We start from the raw sequence: 19,146 nt of genomic DNA, 5'->3' as shown, positions 1-19,146 counted from the left end.
AATCTTTAAACATGGACGGCTAGAAATAGCCAGCGCGCAACACCTTTTGAGCTGTGGCATACCCAGACATATGACCGCCACATGCTCCAGAGTGACAATCATTCAAAACCCTCTCAGCCTCTTCGTGAGTTAAACAACGTCGAAAAACTAAGTCTGCCCCCCGGCGATAAAGTGTATCTCCAATAATCTTGTATTGCTGGGATTGAAACCGAATTTTTCGACGTTCCGACTTTGAAGCTTCAGGCCGAAAGGTTTGGGTTTGGAGATAGATGATTATATCTCCGTACCACGGATCTAAAGTACTGATAAGAAACAAAGATTCGTCCGCAATGGACTGCTCTGCCACAGTTTCTATGTCAGTACGCGGGAAATCACACATCAATTCCGCAAAAACTAAGGATTTCTTAGACTTGGACTTCTCAAACTCCAAGTCAAACTCTTGCAGGATAACGATCCATTTAGAGTACTTGCCCCCTAGCAGTTGTTTTGTCAAAATATAAATCATAGGGTTGCAATCCGAAATAACTGTAGTTTTACGAAGAAGAATGTAGTGACGAAAACGCTGGACAGCTTGAACGGCTGCCAGGGCCAATTTCTCCACATGCGAATATTTTAGCTCAGTGGGGTTTAATGTCCTACTAAGATAATATATCACATGTTCCGCTCCGAATTCATCTTCTTGAACTAACACCATTCCAATAGTGAAATGTGAAGCTGCGAGGTATAAGAAGTAGTCTTGGTTGTAGTTGGGAGGATGCAACAACGGTGCATGGGTCAACGCGTGCTTAAGTGCATCAAAAGATTGTTGGGCAATCTCGTCCCAAAAGAATTGAGCGTTCTGTTTCAACAACCGTGTAAAACCTTTAGTGACCTCGGCGTAGTTTGGAATGAATCGGCGTAAAAAGTTTGCTTTCCCTTGCAAACTTTGGAGTTGGCGCAAACTCGAAGGAGGAGGCAATTTGATGATGGCTTCGACCTTCGAGGGATCGACGCGAATGCCGGCTTTTGAAACAACAAATCCCAGCAATCGACCCGCTTCTATACAGAAAACACACTTGTGTGGATTCAACCGAATACGATAATGCCTACACCTCATAAAGATTGCTCGTAAGTGGACAAGGTGATCAGCTCGATGTAAAGAATGAGCAGGCAAATCATCGAGGTACGGTTGCACAATGTGCTTGATGTCATGAAATGCGTAAGACATTGCCCGTTGAAAAGTAGCTCCGGCATTCTTAAGCCCAAAAGGTAATTTGCAGTAAGCAAATGTCCCCCATGGACAAATGAATGCCGTTTTTGGTTGATCGGCAGGTAGAATATTGATTTGATTATAGCCCGAAAAACCATCCATAAAGGAAAACATTTCACTTCCGGCACAATCATCAATTATTTGATCGATATAAGGCGTTGGATAGTTGTCTTTTGGACAAGCTCGATTTATATCCCTATAATCGATACAGATTCTTATTGTTCCTTGTTTCTTGTTAACCGGAACAATATTCGATACCCAATCCGTTAACGGGATTGGATAAATGAAACCTGCTTTCAACAGCTTCTCGACTTCTGCTTTAATCGCAGCCGCTTTCCGAGGGTGAATCTGACGCAACCGTTGCCGGACGGGTTTAGTGTCCGGGTAGGTCTTTATTTCATGAACAACAATGGCAGGGTCGATTCCCGGCATTTCCTCGTAAGACCAGGCAAACACATCGCGGAATTCTTGGAATAGGGCCTTGTAGGTTTGAATTTCATCTGCTGTACATGAGGCACCTATATGAATGTTTTCCTCAATTCCGGGCTTCACTGAAATGTCAATGGGAATAGTGCGAGAAATATTCCCCAAATTCAACTCTGAATCAGAATGTTTCATTGGATTCTGAGCGTCTTTGACATATTCGGTGGTAAAGATAGATGAAAAATCATTTTCAAAAGCATCATCCTCAGGTAAAAACGAAGATCTATGATGAAGATCTTCCCATGGTAGATCGTCTACACTTAGGATTTCGCGAAGTTGCTCGTCAGATGACACGACTTCGGGAAACGCTATCCGTTCTAAGGTTGATGTGAAAAGTGACTCTTCACTGACCAAATTTGGTCGATTTCGGTTGAAGGCGAGTCGGTAAAAGGCATGACAGCTTCATAAGCAATTTCATATGGACTCAAGGGCATAGCATCACCGAATGAGTCTATCTTAGATTCAGATGGGACGATCCAAGGATCATCATAAATAATGTTGTCTGATGTAATCATATGAATTGATGCAAATGAAGGGTCTGCGTTGATTGGAGGGAAAGGAAAAGTTCCCAGTAAACCGGAATCTTTAACTAAACCGACGCCAACGTCCCTATAAGGGATTGTCGTCTTACCGACATGCTGGATACTCTCTAAAGAGGCTGGGTCGGATGAAAAGTATGTCAGCTGATCAATTGTCACGATCTTACCGTTATGTGGAAACTTTATTACTCTGAAGACCGAAGAAACGACCGCTGTCATAGCATATGACCAACTTCGACCCAAAAGAAGGTTGTAGTCTAGAGGGGCATCAACCACTTCCACATCCAGACTAACGGTTTTACCTTCTACCCCTATAGGCAATTCCTGTAGAATACCAAACGGACGAAACCCACGGCCATCAAAGGCCTTAAGGATGGTCGGGGATTGGTTCAGCGAAGGAGAACCAAGCGATCTCCAACACTGAATCGACATAATACACGTAGAAGCTCCCTCATCAATCACAGTCCGATGAATAGGCCTGTTTTTGACTATCACTGGAATTTGGAAAGCCATTTGATGGGGTAGACGCGGTGTACTATTTTCTAGATCGAAGATTATCAGATTCGGGTACTGCGCCTGAGCAATGACTTGCTCCTCAGTAACTACTCCGGCCTTAGCTACATCTTCAGTAATCTTCGGTAATAATGATTTAACAAACCATTCAGCTAAGATTTGGTCCGGAATAAAAACTTTCACTAACCTCCTTCGACGTCTCCACTCATGAATGTGATCAGAAATATACGTGGACGTCGATTGTTTTAGTGAAGTTAATAATTCCGTGCCGTTATCGTATCTGACCGGTAACTGAAAGTGAGTTAAGAACGAGGTGGCTAACTGGCTAAAATTGTAAAAAGAGGCCCGTGGCAACTCAATGTACCACTTGGCCGCGAGACCAATGAGTGTACGCTGGAAAAGACGTAAGCGGATCGAATCATCCGAGATAGAATTTGAAGCACACCAGAGGTGGTAAGTCATCACATGGTTCGACGGATCCTCTCCAGGCTTACCTTCGAACTTGGGTATATCACTGGGCAACTTATTTGGCATTGGCGGCCAGAACTGAAGATATTGAATTGGATCATTCGTTAGGCACGTCAAGTCTGGTAAATCCAAAGTTGCGATAAACGGTAATTGCCGGTTAGGATCTCTAAAACTCTGAGTCATGACACCAGCCCCAGGAGGAGGATATCCAGGATAACTAGGAACAGGAATCGCATTAGGGATATTATATCCTCCCGGAAAACCAGGATTAACCGGACCGTACTGGGGTTGTTGAGGTTGTTGATAAGTGTACCCAGGATACGGTTGATACTAGTAAACCGGCTGTTGGACAGCTTGCCCTTGTTGGTACTGTCCCTGGTACGGTTGTTGAACAAATTAAGGTTGAGTAGTGACAACCGTACTTATACCAGGCTGACCTATAGGCATTTGGACCGTGGTTTGAATCGTAGATCCAGACAACGGTAAAGATGCCTGAGGAGTGGTTGCAGAGACAGTAGAAACCGGAGCTGTCGATACTCCAGAAGTAAGTGCGGTAGATGTAGCGGTAGTTGCAGCAGCCGTTTGAGATGGAGTACTAGGTGCAATTGGCGGCTGAGTAACTACCGAAGTTACAGAAGTTTGAACATTTGACTGGACAGGTTGCAGTTGCTGGGGTGAACCAGAAACTATGGGTTGTCCAGCTTGAGGTACCAACTGTATACTTGGCTGCAACACCTATTGACCTTGGGATGGATCCCACACTATCATTCCGGGGTATTGACCCATAACAGGTTGAGGATACGGTTGATAATTGAAAGGTACATTTCCCGGACCTTGAACATAAGACTGACCCTGAGGTGGTTGATAACCTTGACTCGAGTATTGACCTTGAGGTTGATAACCTTGGGGTAAATACTGATACTGGGGTTGACCTTGACCTTGGGGTTGATACCCTTGAGGTTGATACCCTTGAGGTTGATATTGATACTGAGGTTGACCTTGGGGTACATATTGAGGCTGGGGTTGACCTTGAGGCATGTATTGTACCATAGGTACATACTGGCCTTGAGGTTGCCCCCCAGACACAATTTGTGTACCTTGAGGTTGCCCCCCAGGCGTTAATTGAGGCTGCCCCCCAGGCGGTAATTGGCCACCTTGAGGTTGAGAAACAGGAACTGATCCTGACATCATGTAAATGTCCCCTACACCCAATGGTCTATTACCATTGTTTCCAGCTAATAACCCATGATCGACGGGTTGAGGAGATGCCCCCGCAAAGGTACCAGAAAGCGACTGATACCCAGTGGGAACAGAAGGACCGCCGTGTAAGAAAGATTCAGGAGTTTGAGTAAACACGGATGACTGACCAGACATATTTACAGGAGTATAAATACCTCCTGGTGGAAAAGGAGTACGAGGTGGAGAAAAACCTATCCCTGAGTTGTCTAAATAATTAGTTAACGAAAGGTACCAAGTAGTACTTCTAGGAGGACTGTAAAAGATAGATTCACGCTCCCTGAGCTCAATAGTAAGTTGATCTTCAAGGTTAGAGACGCCTATTTCTTCCTCTGGAGCAAGTTCTTCAATAGCAATCAAACCAGTAGGAAGATTTTCGGTGATAACGCGTTCTATCCTTGGTGAATCTGGAACACTAGAAGTCGGAGTAACAGGTTCAGATATTTCAGGTTCTTCGCCTATATCACTAGTAGACGAAAAACTACCAGCAAGCTCAGAAACTGTAACAGCTTCGGGATTATAACCTGTCTCTAGACTTTGGTAATCTGGATGGACTACCAAGGAAGATTCTCCTTCTTCAGGTGAACCTACTTTACTGCCACTAGGAGGAGTTACAAGGACCTTCAATCCTTCGTACTGACCCGGGACGTCTTCAAGAGATCTACCCTGTGATCTACGGAGTTTCCTCAACAAATCAGTTCCGGTAACAATCTCAGGTGACTTGCCCCGAAGTCTACGGGATTGTCTCGGTAATTCCGCCACAGCTAAAACTTTTTAACTACTACACACGAAAACAAAGTAAAATCTCAAATCAAACCACCTAAAGTCGCTAAAGAACCAAACAAATTTGAATCACACGCCTAAAGAATCTAGGGCGTCAAACCAAGCACAAACAGTAGCCTTCCAGACCAAAAACGCTAGTTGGAGATGAAACCCAACATCGCCGGATTCAGTACAGAAGTGGCGGGTGGAACAGTTACCCCGGCAACCTACTTAATGAATAGACCGGCACAAGTTCCTCCACTTTAACCGTCTCGAGTGAAGTGAACCCCCCGGAAAATCCAAGTGAGTCTAGCCGACGTCTGCTCCAGGTACAGTGGGATCTTCCCTCCACCGTCACCTCGGTAGCATCCTAAAGATAATGGTCACTAAGGTTACCAACCGCAACAAATGCACCTGGGGGAACAGTCTACACTCCAACAGCACGCAAGGGCAGAGTATCAAGCTCAATCCCCTTGCCGGTTCCTTGACAATAATCCAATGTTTACCGACAAGTGACCCCTGGCTCCTCGACAATGGTTAATCCGAGGTTTACTGTTTGTAATACGTGCGTGTCTGGCGTCGTTCCCAACGAGGGAGGATTGATCCCCTCACTGGTTCGGACACGAGCTCGTGTTTCTCCTTTAAGAGGAGCTTTCCCAGAGTACAAATGAGACAATTGGATTTATTCTATCACAAGATAAGCTACTTGTTTGGTTTTGTTGTCTTGGAGAGTTAATTACTCTCCTACTCCAAGACACTAGCCTGATCTAAATTGGTGTTTCAGAGCCCTAGTAAATAAAAGTTACTACGTTGATTTTACTTTAAGCGTTAATTTTATGGTTTTTCTTAAAGACAAAAGGTAGCGGAAGTGAAACCAATGGTGTGTAGACTCAACTCAAACCACTACAAAGATGCACCTAAGATGATTTACGCTACTTTCCTCTTTCAATGAAATTCCTAACTAAGAGAGTTGAGAGATGCAAATTTTATAGAAAACAACTTTCTTAGTAAAGACAATCAAAGAAACAATTCTCTTTATCTTTTCAAGCATACAAACATGACCACTCCTTACGTGCACGAAAAACTCTTTTTCTTTCAAAATGCCTCAAAGCTACTTGAAACAAAACTTTTCAAAGGAGATGTTTTTGTATTTTCTGTTATTTAATAAAGCATATAAATCTATTTTAACGAAAATCAATCTCAAAAACTATAAAATCTATGAAAACTTGACTCACAAGCAAATCAAAAAGAAATTTACACTAAGTAAACCTAACGAGGCAAGAGCCTACAAAGATGATTCTAGGTTGTTTTACTTGACCACAATCAAGTCAAGGACCAGCTAATGCAGAATCAAAAGACCAGTCAAAACAAAACTCAAATCTTTTTGTTCTTTTTGTAAAATGGAATTCAATACTCAATCAACAAGCACTTCGAAATTTGCCAAAGAGACCACTCAAAGGTAAGTTGCTCTCACAGGTAGACTTTATGACAGGTCTGACTTCTAAGAATGCTGACAAAACCAGAGAGATCTAAGGCTTGACAACTTCTACTGCCAAAGTCACTACAAGACCTACTCAAAAATCAAACCCTAGGGCTTAAACTTCTATGAAATCCACTAAAACACTCAATGCTATCGAAACAAGTTCAGGTGAAGATCTTTGACAAGAGACTAATGGATCTGGGCAGTAAAAACTAAGAAAAAACAAAATCTAAGAGAAAAAATGTAAAAAATGGAATTTTCTTAAATTTTAGCAGGGGACGCAGGCAACCCGTTAAGACAGGTGCGGGCCCGCTCTGTGCACACAGCGACAGTGCGTCCAGGGACGCACTGTGCAATACTCAGAGGGTGCGTCCTACTGGAAAATTCAAGGAAAACTAAATTGAATCTAACCCTAAGCTAACCCACCCAAAAACAAAGTCACAGAGCCAAAAACCAGAAAATAAATGACTTTTCTCAGAGCAAAGTTACATACAAAGGAAAAGACTTTCACATCAATGGAATCCCCAGCAGAGTCGCCATTTTTTCAGGCGGAAAGAGTTGATAGTGCGGACACAAATCAACCTCCCTAGGAGCCTAAGACTCTCTAGTGACAAACAAGACAAACAAGAGCAATCCTTCTCTAAACATGCATTTACTATATAAGAAATCAAGTGTTTCGATTCTAACTGTAGTCCAACGCTGTTGTAGCAGTCCAGCTCCGCGGATCCGGATGAGCTCCTCCTTCACTTTGAAACCTGCATCCACTAACAATCAAACGATTAAATAGCACTTGATAATCTCATAGAATAAAACATATTTAACACATAGACCAAGGAGTACATGAAACAACTCATAAATAACAAGTTATTGAGAAGAATGGACTCATTTGCATTAATAGGAAACAAAAGGAACAATTACAACCTGAGCCTTGGTGTTGTGCAAGTCCCTCCCAGGGTCCATCAAGAGTTCTCATTTACTTTGACAAAGCTCACCCACTTCCAAATAGAACAAGTAAAGATGACAATCTCTCCTCACAAGCTTCTAAATGGGAGTCCTAATTCCTGTAGCATCTACCCTTAGAAATGTTTAGCTTTCAACCTCCCCTCCTTCTGGCCCAATGCCTGTATTTATAGTGGTCTGGAGGAAGTTATTCAGGTCCACCATCAATGGGATAATCCCCTCTTTGGATGGGATAGCTCCCTTATTGATGGGATAAGTTCCTCTTTGGTAGGGGTACATGAACCATCTGGAGGCGCTCAATACACATCAAACAACCTTCTAGAATGCTCTAGAAATGACCACAAGTAAATTTTTAAAGATGAAACTTGCGCATTTTGACCTTTACAGGGGGACGCACCTGCCCCTTTACATACAGAGCGTCCAAAGACGCAGTTTTTGTGAACATTGGGTGCGTACCCGCAGGTAAGGTTGAGAGAACCTGCGTACCCAGAGATAAATACATTTATAAAGACTTTCTCTCTTTTTGGAGTTTGACATGGAGAGCAGAGGCTTAAGACTTGCCCAGGAGGATAGCATGACTGTTGATAGAGCCATACTAACTGTACATAGCCATGGTGACATTTTTTAGTGTAACAACTATGACCATAAAAATTAATTACATAAAGTTTAGACATGAATTCCACGGTCAAAGGGTTGACTGTGTGAAAGCACAGTGTTGGTGTTGCACTACCTCCTAGTTCAGCAGAAACAAAGCATAAAAGCATGGCGAATTGATGGTTCATATATATTTGATCACTTTTTGAGCTACTCAATGATTGATGCATGTGTGAAATAACCTGGAAATGATCAAATTCCCCTTGAGAAAACCCTTTTCATTCTACAAAACATCCATCTCTCAAAACTCCACCTATAGCAAAAGCAAAACTCTTGTATGAAAGCGCAACGAAACTTGTTCTTCACAATTTTGACCAATGATGAGGTCTTTGAACAATATAAATTATCTTTTGATGATGCTGACAATATTGAAAACCCTTTTGATATGCTTTTATTACTTATTTTGTTTCACCAATATTAGGTGTCCTTTATAAAACAAACTTCTTCAATTTCCTACAGTCATGTTGTAGTTGAGCAATAAGAAAGTGTGCCTTCTTCAGTTGTTCTTGTAATTCTAAAATCTCCTTTTCTTTATCATTTGGAACAATATCCTATGTTATAGTCTCTAAAGATGCAATTGGTTGTTGAAGTGTGTGTTCCAAAGGAAGTTTCTTTGCAGTAGCTCTAGCGATTGGCTTCTTGGGAACCTTCACTACCTTAGGAGAAAAGTGCAACTTTACCCTTTTTCTTTTGTTATGGATCAACTGAAGTTGATGGTCTTTTTATTGAACTTTCAACTGGTAGTTTCTCATCTCCTGCCAGAGATGATGGTGTGTCCTTTTTAATCCATCGGCTAGTTGGTAACTATGCTTTCAACTTTGATGAATCTATGAATGCGTTCCATGTTTGATTTTTCTTGTTAAATTATTCTACCACCAACAACTTAGTTACAGAGAAATGGAAAATACTGGGATCCACTTGGCTTTTCTTACCCTGAACTTTATCTATCATCTTACTAAGGCTTCTTAACAAATAGAAAGGAAGATTCAAAGCGCTCTTTCTTGTGAAGTGAATCAATAACCTAAAATGATACTGATAAATCCTCCCAAACCTCCCTTCACAAGTAAAGTATCTTTGTATTACCTAAAAATGTTTTTTTGTATGGTTCAAGTAGGTATTATCTTGGTAGAATAGCTCCATACGACTTGTTTTTGTACTTTGGTTTCAAGAAATCTTTGTAGTTGGCTATGTCAAGAGGCATGCCCTTGAACCACTGCTCTACTTGAAGATCAATCTTTGTAGCAACTGAGATGGTGAAATATGACATTGGAAAATTTAGCTTTCCGATCTTAACATCCAACCCAGTGAAATTCAAGGCAAACTCATTGGTGGGTTATACACTATATCCCTGGATCTTTTGACAAAACTTGATGCAACTGACTTATTCAAATGAAACTCTAATTGTTGGGTCTAAGTTTCAAACCTTACTATATCTCCTCCCTTGTACTTCTTTCTATCTAGAGTTGTCATGACTTTCACAGCAGAGATGAACTCTAGGGTTTTTGAGTGGAATTTCAGTGTATGCCAATTTGAGTGTTGAAATAGTGTATGAAAATAGGGCTTTAGATAATATTTTTATAGCAACTTAGAATGAAAAGCCCTACATAGCAGTCTCAAGAGACAAAACCAATCTCTCAAACCCAAAACAACAACTAGAATTTTGTTTGCTTGTAGTGGGAAAATAAAAAACATAGGCGCAATGAGAAGCGCAACACATGAGAGAAAAATATGTGTCGTATATTATTAGTTGAACACTTACAAATAAAAAATTGGAAGGAAAATTAAAAAAAAATAAAATTGAAGTTGGAGAAGAGGGTAGCGAGCGGAGACTAGAAGAAGCCATAACATGGAATTTTGAGAGGTATTGAGTCATGGGTTATGGAAGCCATAACATGGAATTTTGAGAGGTGTTGATTCATGGGTTATGTTTTTTTACAAGTGTCCTATGTGTGTACGAATTTTAGATTTCCATTTTTCAAAATTTTGACATCTTTATATTTCTGATTTATAGAACATCCTCCTCTCTCATCCCTATAGAGATACTCAATGCACATAGTCACATTAGAAATTAACCCCGACCCATCTCAATTGCTAACTCCTTACTTTACATGAGAAAATTACTTCAGTGTCACCTCCATTCAACAAATCATGCATGTGCAACATTGTCAATTTCACGAAAATATTGATATTTCATGCAAATATTGGATAGATTTGCTCAAATGAGTTGAACATGATCTTCCTTAACCACCACTTTTGAGATCACAAAGATTGAAACATTAGGTAATACCATGTCATGATTGTTATCAAAGTAGGAACCTGCAAATCTTGTGAAAATAATGTCATTCCTTAAATAGGAAGAATGTTGCACTTGACTATCTATAGATTTCTGAACTTAGGTGGACAACTTGCATTCATGTAAGACCCAACAACATACCACATGAACACACATGATAATGAAGCATATTACTCTGGCCTTGTAGAAGACCAATGTTTTTTCCTACCAACAAGAATATGTGAAATTTGTAGGCCTCTACTGAAGGCCTAATTAAAGAGATATGTGAGAGTGTTGATATGATTGGCCATAGACATTGTACACAATAAATAGAAACATCAAATCAATTCCTTGACAAAGTGACTGTGTGAATAAAAGTGGTAGTTATCCGCAAATTTGACATGAAAGACAACAAAACCATGCATAATAGCTTTGTATTTTTTTCAACCATGAAGTAATGCCTGGCGATAAAAATGTGTCTTTGTGCCAACAGAGAAAGTAAAGAAAATTGAGTCCAGTTGCAGTTGCATGACCATGAAGTCACTTAAGGTTGTGCAGAATGCTCATTCTAGGCCAATTTCCATCACCATAGGTTAGGCCATTAACATACCAAGCTGAACAAATGCTTGTGAAACTAGGGCTGCTTCCAAAGAGACATTATGTTGTACAACAACTTCATGTATCATTTATTTTCCAAGTCCACTCAAAACCAAATACAATCAACCATACAGAAAAATATACACTGTAAGAACTATCACTAGAGAACTAAAATAAAACCCAACAATAGTTATAAAAGATACTGGGGCTTAGAGAACTAAATATGTTAAGACTTTGATAAAGAGAACTGAATAGCTATTGTTATAAATATTCTTAGAACCACCTAAAAGACATATCCGTAGAATATTTCAGTTGGTGACCCTAAACCATGCCATGCTATAATTATCATTGCCTGTAGTGCCAATATAGAAAAGGTCCACATCCTATAAAAACTTCTAATTAGATTCCAAAATGAATTGAATTTCAACAAAATTTGTCTTTGACAACCATATCTTTTCGTGCCTTTGTCCAAATTTTGTTATGGATTGATTCCTTTCAATTTCTTTTGGTAGATGTTAGCACTTCATAATTCTTCCAGGATGAGGAGAATGTAGAATTTTGTATAATTTTCCCTACAAATCAGCTAGCTTTGATACCATGTAGAACTTTGTTGAAAAGTGTGCAACAAGAAATGTAAATTTAGAAATTGCTAAAAATAGAACTGCTAAAAATAACACTTCTAAAAATAGCAGTTTGGCCAATGAACATTTTGGCCACCTTGGGTGAGAGGTGAAACTGCTAAAAATAACATCTTCTAAAAATAACATTTTTGGGTCCCTTCCTATTTATAGCAGTCCCTGGTCTATCTATAGGAAGTAAATTCGAATTTGGTCTTACCAGCAGTTTGGAATATTTATTAATTAATTCTCCATTAAGGAAAAGCAAACTTGAAGTCTTTGTCAGAACATGCAATTATTTCTCCACTGATTGGGGAATGTGTCCTTGACTTGCTCCACTGATTGAGGAATTAAGGATGAGTTCTATATTGAGAGGATCAGTTGACTTAGTTTAACTTAGTCAAGTTTAGTTAGATTAATTTAACAAGTTGTTAAATTAATGAGATATAGTTTGTTGATGCTTACATGCATGTGACAACTATTATTTTCATATAACCGTGTATTCACTCATGGATAACTGATACATGTCAGTTCTGACAGAGACCCAGTTGAGATCAGAGAAGGGACAGTGTGTGCAAAGACCAATTCACATAGGTGGTAGCATTGGGCCCCAAGGAAACTGCACAAGGAAATAAGAGGCTTGGAGGGCAGAGGAGAAGGTTTGTGAGAAGCCTTTGACTGTCTATGAGTAGCAGAGGGATTGCATTGAGACCTGGATAGCTTTCGAGCTAAGGCTTTGTGTAATCTGGACTATATTTCCACTTGTATGATAATACAGAGATGAGGTTTTATGTAGGTGCTTTCCCTGGGTAAATTCTTCTGTGTTATGTGTGATTGATTCCTTCTTATCAGTTATATGTGTTCTTGTTGATGTTGCTCATGGTTGATTAAGCTTATGCTAAATTGTTTGTAGAAGTAGATCAAGTGTTTTGCTTTAGTACATTGCATTACCAGGTTGATCTACAGGTGGGAAATTTCTACATGGTATCAGAGCTAGCTGATTTGTAGAAAAAAGTTTTACATGGTATCAAAGCTAGCTGATTTGTAGGAAAAATTCTACAAAATTTTACATGGTGTCGGAGCACAGGTGATCAAGGAGAGAACAGTATACTGAGAGGAGATTTCAAAGTTTTGAGTTTTGGGATGAAAGTTTGCAGAGCAGATCTGAAAATTTTTGTACAAAATTTTCAGAAATAAATAGCAGATTTGGATTCCTTGTAGAAAAATACCCAAAAAAAAATAAAAAAAATTTGGTTGAATCGGAGTTCGGATGAGGGAGATATCTCTGACTTAAAATCAACTCTTTTTCTAGAAACTTTTGTGATAGCGAGAAAGTGGAAATAGATTAGTGTGCTAGCCAAGAACCTGTATGCACTTGAGGTACAAGTTACATGCAAAGCCTTGAGCAGCAAGGCAAAGGTTAAATACTTGATGGTTGAGAGGGAGAGTAAATTACCTCTCAATATGCAGAGCCAGAAGAAGTCTCAAACAATTGTGCGGGAGCCACGATTGGTGCAGCAACTTTAGGAGGTTATGGAGCAGCCACAACAGGGGAAGCTAAGAGGAGATCGAGTAGAGACATCTACTCATGCAGAGACCTCCAATAGGGGGAAACTTTGAGCCAGGTGGGCAGAGAGATCACATGCAGGCATACCTCCAGGTAGGAGGTGGGGCGATGTAGAGTGATTGTCCCAAGGAGGAGGGGCAGGATCTTTGAGGTACCCAACCTCTTGGATGAGACCTTGCTATGGGAGCCCCAATTTGGAGTAGCAGGAACTGACTAATTGGGTAGAGATGGATGTGGATGGAGAGGCAAAGAGAGCTACAATGCAGGGAATCCCAGGATAGCACAGAGCATGCAGGTTGCAGCAATGCGAGAGGCACAAGTGTGTTGCACAGTGCAGGGTAGCACAGAGAAGGGTGCATCGATGCGAGATGCATGGAGATGTTGCAATAGCGCAGAGGCCAGAGAGGGAGCACTTGTCAGAAGTAGGTAGAGCTTCAGCATTAGAGTATGTTTCTAGCCCAACAGAGTGGTCAGTTGGGAGTTTTTTTTGTTCCAAGTGTTGCTGGAGCAACCGCACTTGGTAGATGTGTTGCATGCAAAACATTCCAAAGGGACAGGATCGGGTTCGAGAGAAATCCTTTCTTGTTGAGAGGGCGTGTTGACAAGTGTGCAACAGGAAATGTAAATTTAGAAATTGCTAAAAATAGAACTGCTAAAAATAGCACTTCTAAAAATAACAGTTTGAACAATGAGCATTTTGGCCACTTTGGGTGAGAGGTGAAACTGCTAAAAATAAAATCTTCTAAAAATAGCATTTCTGGGTCCCTTCCTATTTATAGCAGTTCCTGGTCTATCTATAGGAAGTAAATTCGAATTTGGTCTTACCAGCAGTTTGGAATATTAATTAATTAATTCTCCATGAGTTAATTAGTTAAGGAAAAGAACTTGAAGTCTTTGTTAGAACATGCAATTATTTCTCCACTAATTGGGGAATGTGTCCTTGATTTGCTCCACTGATTGAGGAATTAAGGATGAGTTCTATATTGAGAGGATCAGTTGACTTAGTTTAACTTAGTCAAGTTCAGTTAGATTAATATAACAAGTTGTTAAATTAATGAGATATAGTTTGTTGATGCTTACATGCATGTGACAACTATTATTTTCATATAACTATGTATTCACTCATGGATAACTGATGCATGTCAGTTCTGACAGAGACCCAGTTGAGATCAGAGAAGGGACAGTGTATTATCAGTTGGATGAATATTTTTCCTATAAAGGAAGCTCATCCATGATGAGGATTTATCTCCTTCAAGTTTTTGTAGTTAGATCAGAGGTTAGTGAGTGTGTGAAGAGGTTAATTCACACAGGTGGTAGCACTGGACCCCAAGGAAACTACACAAGGAAATAGGAGGCTTGGAGGGCAGAGGAGAAGGTTTGTGAGAAGCCTTTGAATTTCTATGAGCAACAGAGGGATTGTACTGAGAGTTGGATAGCTTCCGAGCTAAGGCTTTGTGTAATCCGGACTATATTTCCATTTGTTTGATAATACAAAGATGCGGTTTTAGGCATGTGCTTTCCCCGAGTAAATTCTTCTGTGTTATGTGTGATTGATTCCTTCTTATCAGTTATATGTGTTCTTATTGATGTTGCTCATGGTTGATTAAGCTTCCGCTAAATTTTTTGTAGAAGTAGATCAAGTGTTTTGCTTTAGTACATTGCATTAAAAGGTTGATCTACAGGTGGAAAATTTCTACATGGTATCAAAGTTGACTGATTTGTAGAAAAATTATACAATAATTCTACAAAATATTGGCTCTAAAGAACCAAGAGGAACATCTCATTCACTCTTAAGAGGAGTTGGAAACAGATCTCACAGACTATTTCAGCTCTCTTCTTAAAGAGCCAAGGAATGATCAAGATGAGGATATCAAAAAGATCACCAAGAATGTTCCCAAAATCCTCATGGTGGGCCATAAAAAAATTCTCCTAAGGAAATTCTCCCTCCAGGAAGTGGAAGATGTTGTCATGGGAATGCCTAATGGGAATGCTCTAGGGTCGGATGGGTTCACCACTGATTTCTACAAAGCTCGCTGGCCTATCATAAAGATGGATGTTCATAACCTGTTGGAGGAATCTCGAATTCATAAGTTTGTCCTTCAAGCCCTTAACTCCACCTTTCTGACTTTGATACCCAAAGGAATGTTTGTGGATTCCCCATAAAAATTTAGGCCCATAGCCCTTTGCAATGTCATATACAAAATTATCTCCAAAATTTTGTCCAATCGAACTAAATTCATCCTCCCTCTCCTCATTTCTCACCAACAGTCTGGATATATGGAAGGAAGATAAATCACGAACATCATCATCCTCTCTCATGAGCTTATTCATTCGCTCAAATCCCATAAAAAAATTGGTATGATGATCCATCTAGATATGTCTAAAGAATTTGACAAAATAAGCTAGAACTATATGAGATAGATCTTCGATGCGTTCAGTTTCCACAAGGAAAGCATCAAGTGGATCATGGCTATGGTGTCAGGAGCTTTCTTCTCCATCCTTGTGAATGGCTTACCCTCGCAACCATTCCTTACTTCAAGGGGTATCAGGCAAGGGGATCCAATCTCTCCCTTCCTCTTTGCTATAATGGTGGAAGGGTTAAGTCGCTCTATCACTGCTGCCCTGCATGAAAATAAAATCTTGGGCCTCCAACCCCATGCCTCTGCCCCCTCACTACTCACCAGAAATTTGTGGATGATACTCTTCTCATGGGCCTCCTATCCATCAAAGAGTTTGCCTCTTTCATTTCCATCCTAACGGACTTCTCTGCTACTTTGGGTACCTCCATCAATCCCCTTAAATCCAATCTGTTTTTCTTCAACACTCCACTACCCATCTGCAGGAGCATCACCAAACTCCTGGCCATCCTTATCAGCTCTCTCCCATCCACATACCTTGGCATTCCCCTTACTAATAGGCATCTCTCCCAGGCCACTTGGGAGAACCCACTAAACAAATTAGAGAAAATATTGGCCAATTGGGCCTTAAGATCTCTAAATTTGGTTGGTCGTCTTATCCTGGTTAAATCTGTCATCCATGCCATCCCGCTATACATGTACTCGGCTCTGGCTACCCCAAAACAGATATCAAACAAAATTCGGAACATCCAGAGGAAATTCTTATGGAGAGGTGTTGATGTCAAACATAAATGGTCTCTTGTAGCATGGGACAAAACCTGCAAGCCAAAAAAAGATGGTGGCCTTGATCTCAGAGACATAGACCTCCTGAGCAAGGCCCTAGAAGCCAAAAAATTTTGGCGATGGATAGCCAAACCAAACTCCCCTTGGGGTACCCTTTGGAGAGAAAAGTACACTCCCTCCTTAAGGAGAAAATATTCTTCATTGAAGCAAATGCAAGCACACATATTTCTTCCTGCGCTTCGTCTGCATTTGAGGATTCCAGCAGAGTGTCCCTATTATCATCATCAGCAAATCCACAACAGTGGCTCCAATGGCAGACTAGAGTGCATAAATTCCAGGGTTTTGGCAATAAGATTGCGTGAAAGCGGACGGTCAGCAAGGCGAAGGTCTTTCCGGAAGCTCCAACTCTTGGATTGATAGTGTTGGGACATGTTCCACTGTGCTATTTATTAGTCCATGTCAGAGTCCGGCCAGCTGAGCTTCCTCGGGAGGGAGGTGAACGTTTAAGTGGCAAACCGAGAGCCATCCAACAGGACTACTTCCGTTCTGTACTCCCGTATAATTACAAGCAACTACAAACAACTTGCTTTTGTTTTTATTTGTACCTTAGATAGAACCAGATAAATTTTATCTGCTTCTGCTGTCCTCCATAGCCTTCCATAGCCTTCTTCATGCAGGGACTTGCTGCCTCGCAGCTAGCCTTGGGGATTTTCAAGTTTCAAGCTACTGCCATGCATACCAGATCTTAATGGGAAACTACTGCCATGCATACTAGATCTTAATGGGAATGACCTTGTAAGAAGCAAATATTAGTCAAATCCAATACTGGAGCAAATCATGTCGTATAGCAATGTTCGAAATCGCTTCTGTGTGGTTCATTCTAAGTAGCTAACGGAAAAGGAATGACAAGCAAGTCAGCTGCTTTCGGTCTCGATCCAAGGCATTCTCTCAAGTAGCAAAGGCAAGACGTAAAAGCAGGAATAAAGGTTGCTAGTTAGCGCTCCGTGAAAACATCTATCAATTCCGCTATCGGGAAAGTCAGTCCGGGTGAGCTCTATGTGGATCCGGCTCCTCATATAACTTCACTCACTTCCAGAAACTGAAATAACAACGTACATCTGCCTCTAGAAATAAAGTGATCTGCGCAAATACTTCATCTGTCTTAGGTTCTGACTGCAAAAAGATACAAGGGCAATGTAACTTTCGCCTTCCTGTAGACGGGAAAGTGCAACTATTGCATTTTGTTGGTTTTGCAGTAATCTTTTCACACCGACAATAACACAAAAGTTGAAATATTGTTATAAAAGGACACAAGCAATTCAAGAACAATTTAGTTACCCAAAATTGCACATTGATCACACGACAACCACAGAATCAGATCTGACAGAATCAAACAGTGTTACATTTGCCTGCATAGACAAATACTACAATTTGGGTCCTTTTACAGCAATCCAGGCTGCATGCTACTGCAATCTTGAATTTCAAAACTTTAATTTAGAGATTAACATAACAGTCCCAAAATCCAGAGAAAACAAAAAATTACAGAAGAAATCGCAAAAACCTGAAGAAAATCCTATTATCCAAAACTCAATCGTTCTTACATGCTCGAACCTTGGACTTCCTTGAGGCGTAAAAGAAAAAGAGGATCTGCGAGACTGTTTGGTATACAGTTGGTACTTTGTGAGATGGCCGCTACTGGTTCAAGTTCTTCATATAGACCACGAGCAGAAGAATTGAAGCTAGAACTAGTTAGCATATTCGAGAGAGATAAGGGATTGCTCCATTAGATAGGTTTTTACAGTCGGGAGCTAGCTGGTAATGGACATTGGAGCCAACAGTTAATGGATGTCGCTGACAGCCAAGCTAGCCTTTGTTCCACGCCCCGCTACAAAATGCTTTCTTTATGCCAGAATAAGGCATTTGGTATGCATGCAGGTTCGTGTTCAGCATGAGAGATACGTGGTAATGCATTGCATGCTCAGTTCTTGGTACACGTGGGAAAAATATATATTTTTTTAAACAATTTCATAGCAACCCCGGAATTTCCGGGGCAAGAGAATTATTGGCTGGATCATCCTAAGTTTATAAAATATAGTATTGCTTTGCATGAAGGTCTACTACGAGATAATGAAGTTAATAAAAGCGATACCAATTTGGGGCAAGAGAATTATTGGCTGGATCCATTCTAAGTTTATAAAATATAGTATTGCTTTGCATGAAAGTCTACTAGATAATGAAGTTAATAAAAGTGATACCATTTGGTCATTCTTCTTCTTGTGTAACTATGTATAGGTCATCAGCAGATCTTAACATCCATAAGAAAAGCACAAAGTCCAAAACAATGTCCCTCTCAATCATTTATTATTTAGAATATTTAAAGTTTCAGTAAAGCATTTGGTGAATCTTTCTTTTCGACCCTCTACTTTTAGGACGTGCAGATCAGATTCTCGCACACAGCCATGAAATCCATCTTTTCTCCACTTCATCAACACATCACAACAATCATTACTTCGGATTTTAAAACATATTCTAGTTGACATTGGAATAAGGACAAGACACTATATATTTCCGGATCCTGTGGGCAATAGATATACCATGGTTGGTGCGAC

General features: G+C 40.4%; 1 pseudogene; it reads right to left on the bottom strand.

Moving 5' to 3' along the window:
• LOC149171582 (callose synthase 3-like) overlaps positions 1-19,146 on the bottom strand; it is a 74,379-nt pseudogene that overhangs the window by 11,326 nt on the left and 43,907 nt on the right.

The sequence above is a fragment of the Pinus tabuliformis genome, chromosome 4_2 (assembly GCF_031772625.1).
Source record: "Pinus tabuliformis cultivar Carrire ecotype Pingquan chromosome 4_2, CPIR1, whole genome shotgun sequence".
In the NCBI taxonomy this organism is placed as follows: Eukaryota; Viridiplantae; Streptophyta; class Pinopsida; order Pinales; family Pinaceae; genus Pinus; species Pinus tabuliformis.
The sequence above is the reverse complement of the archived record's forward strand: the minus strand, read 5'-3'. Positions and strand labels throughout refer to the sequence as shown.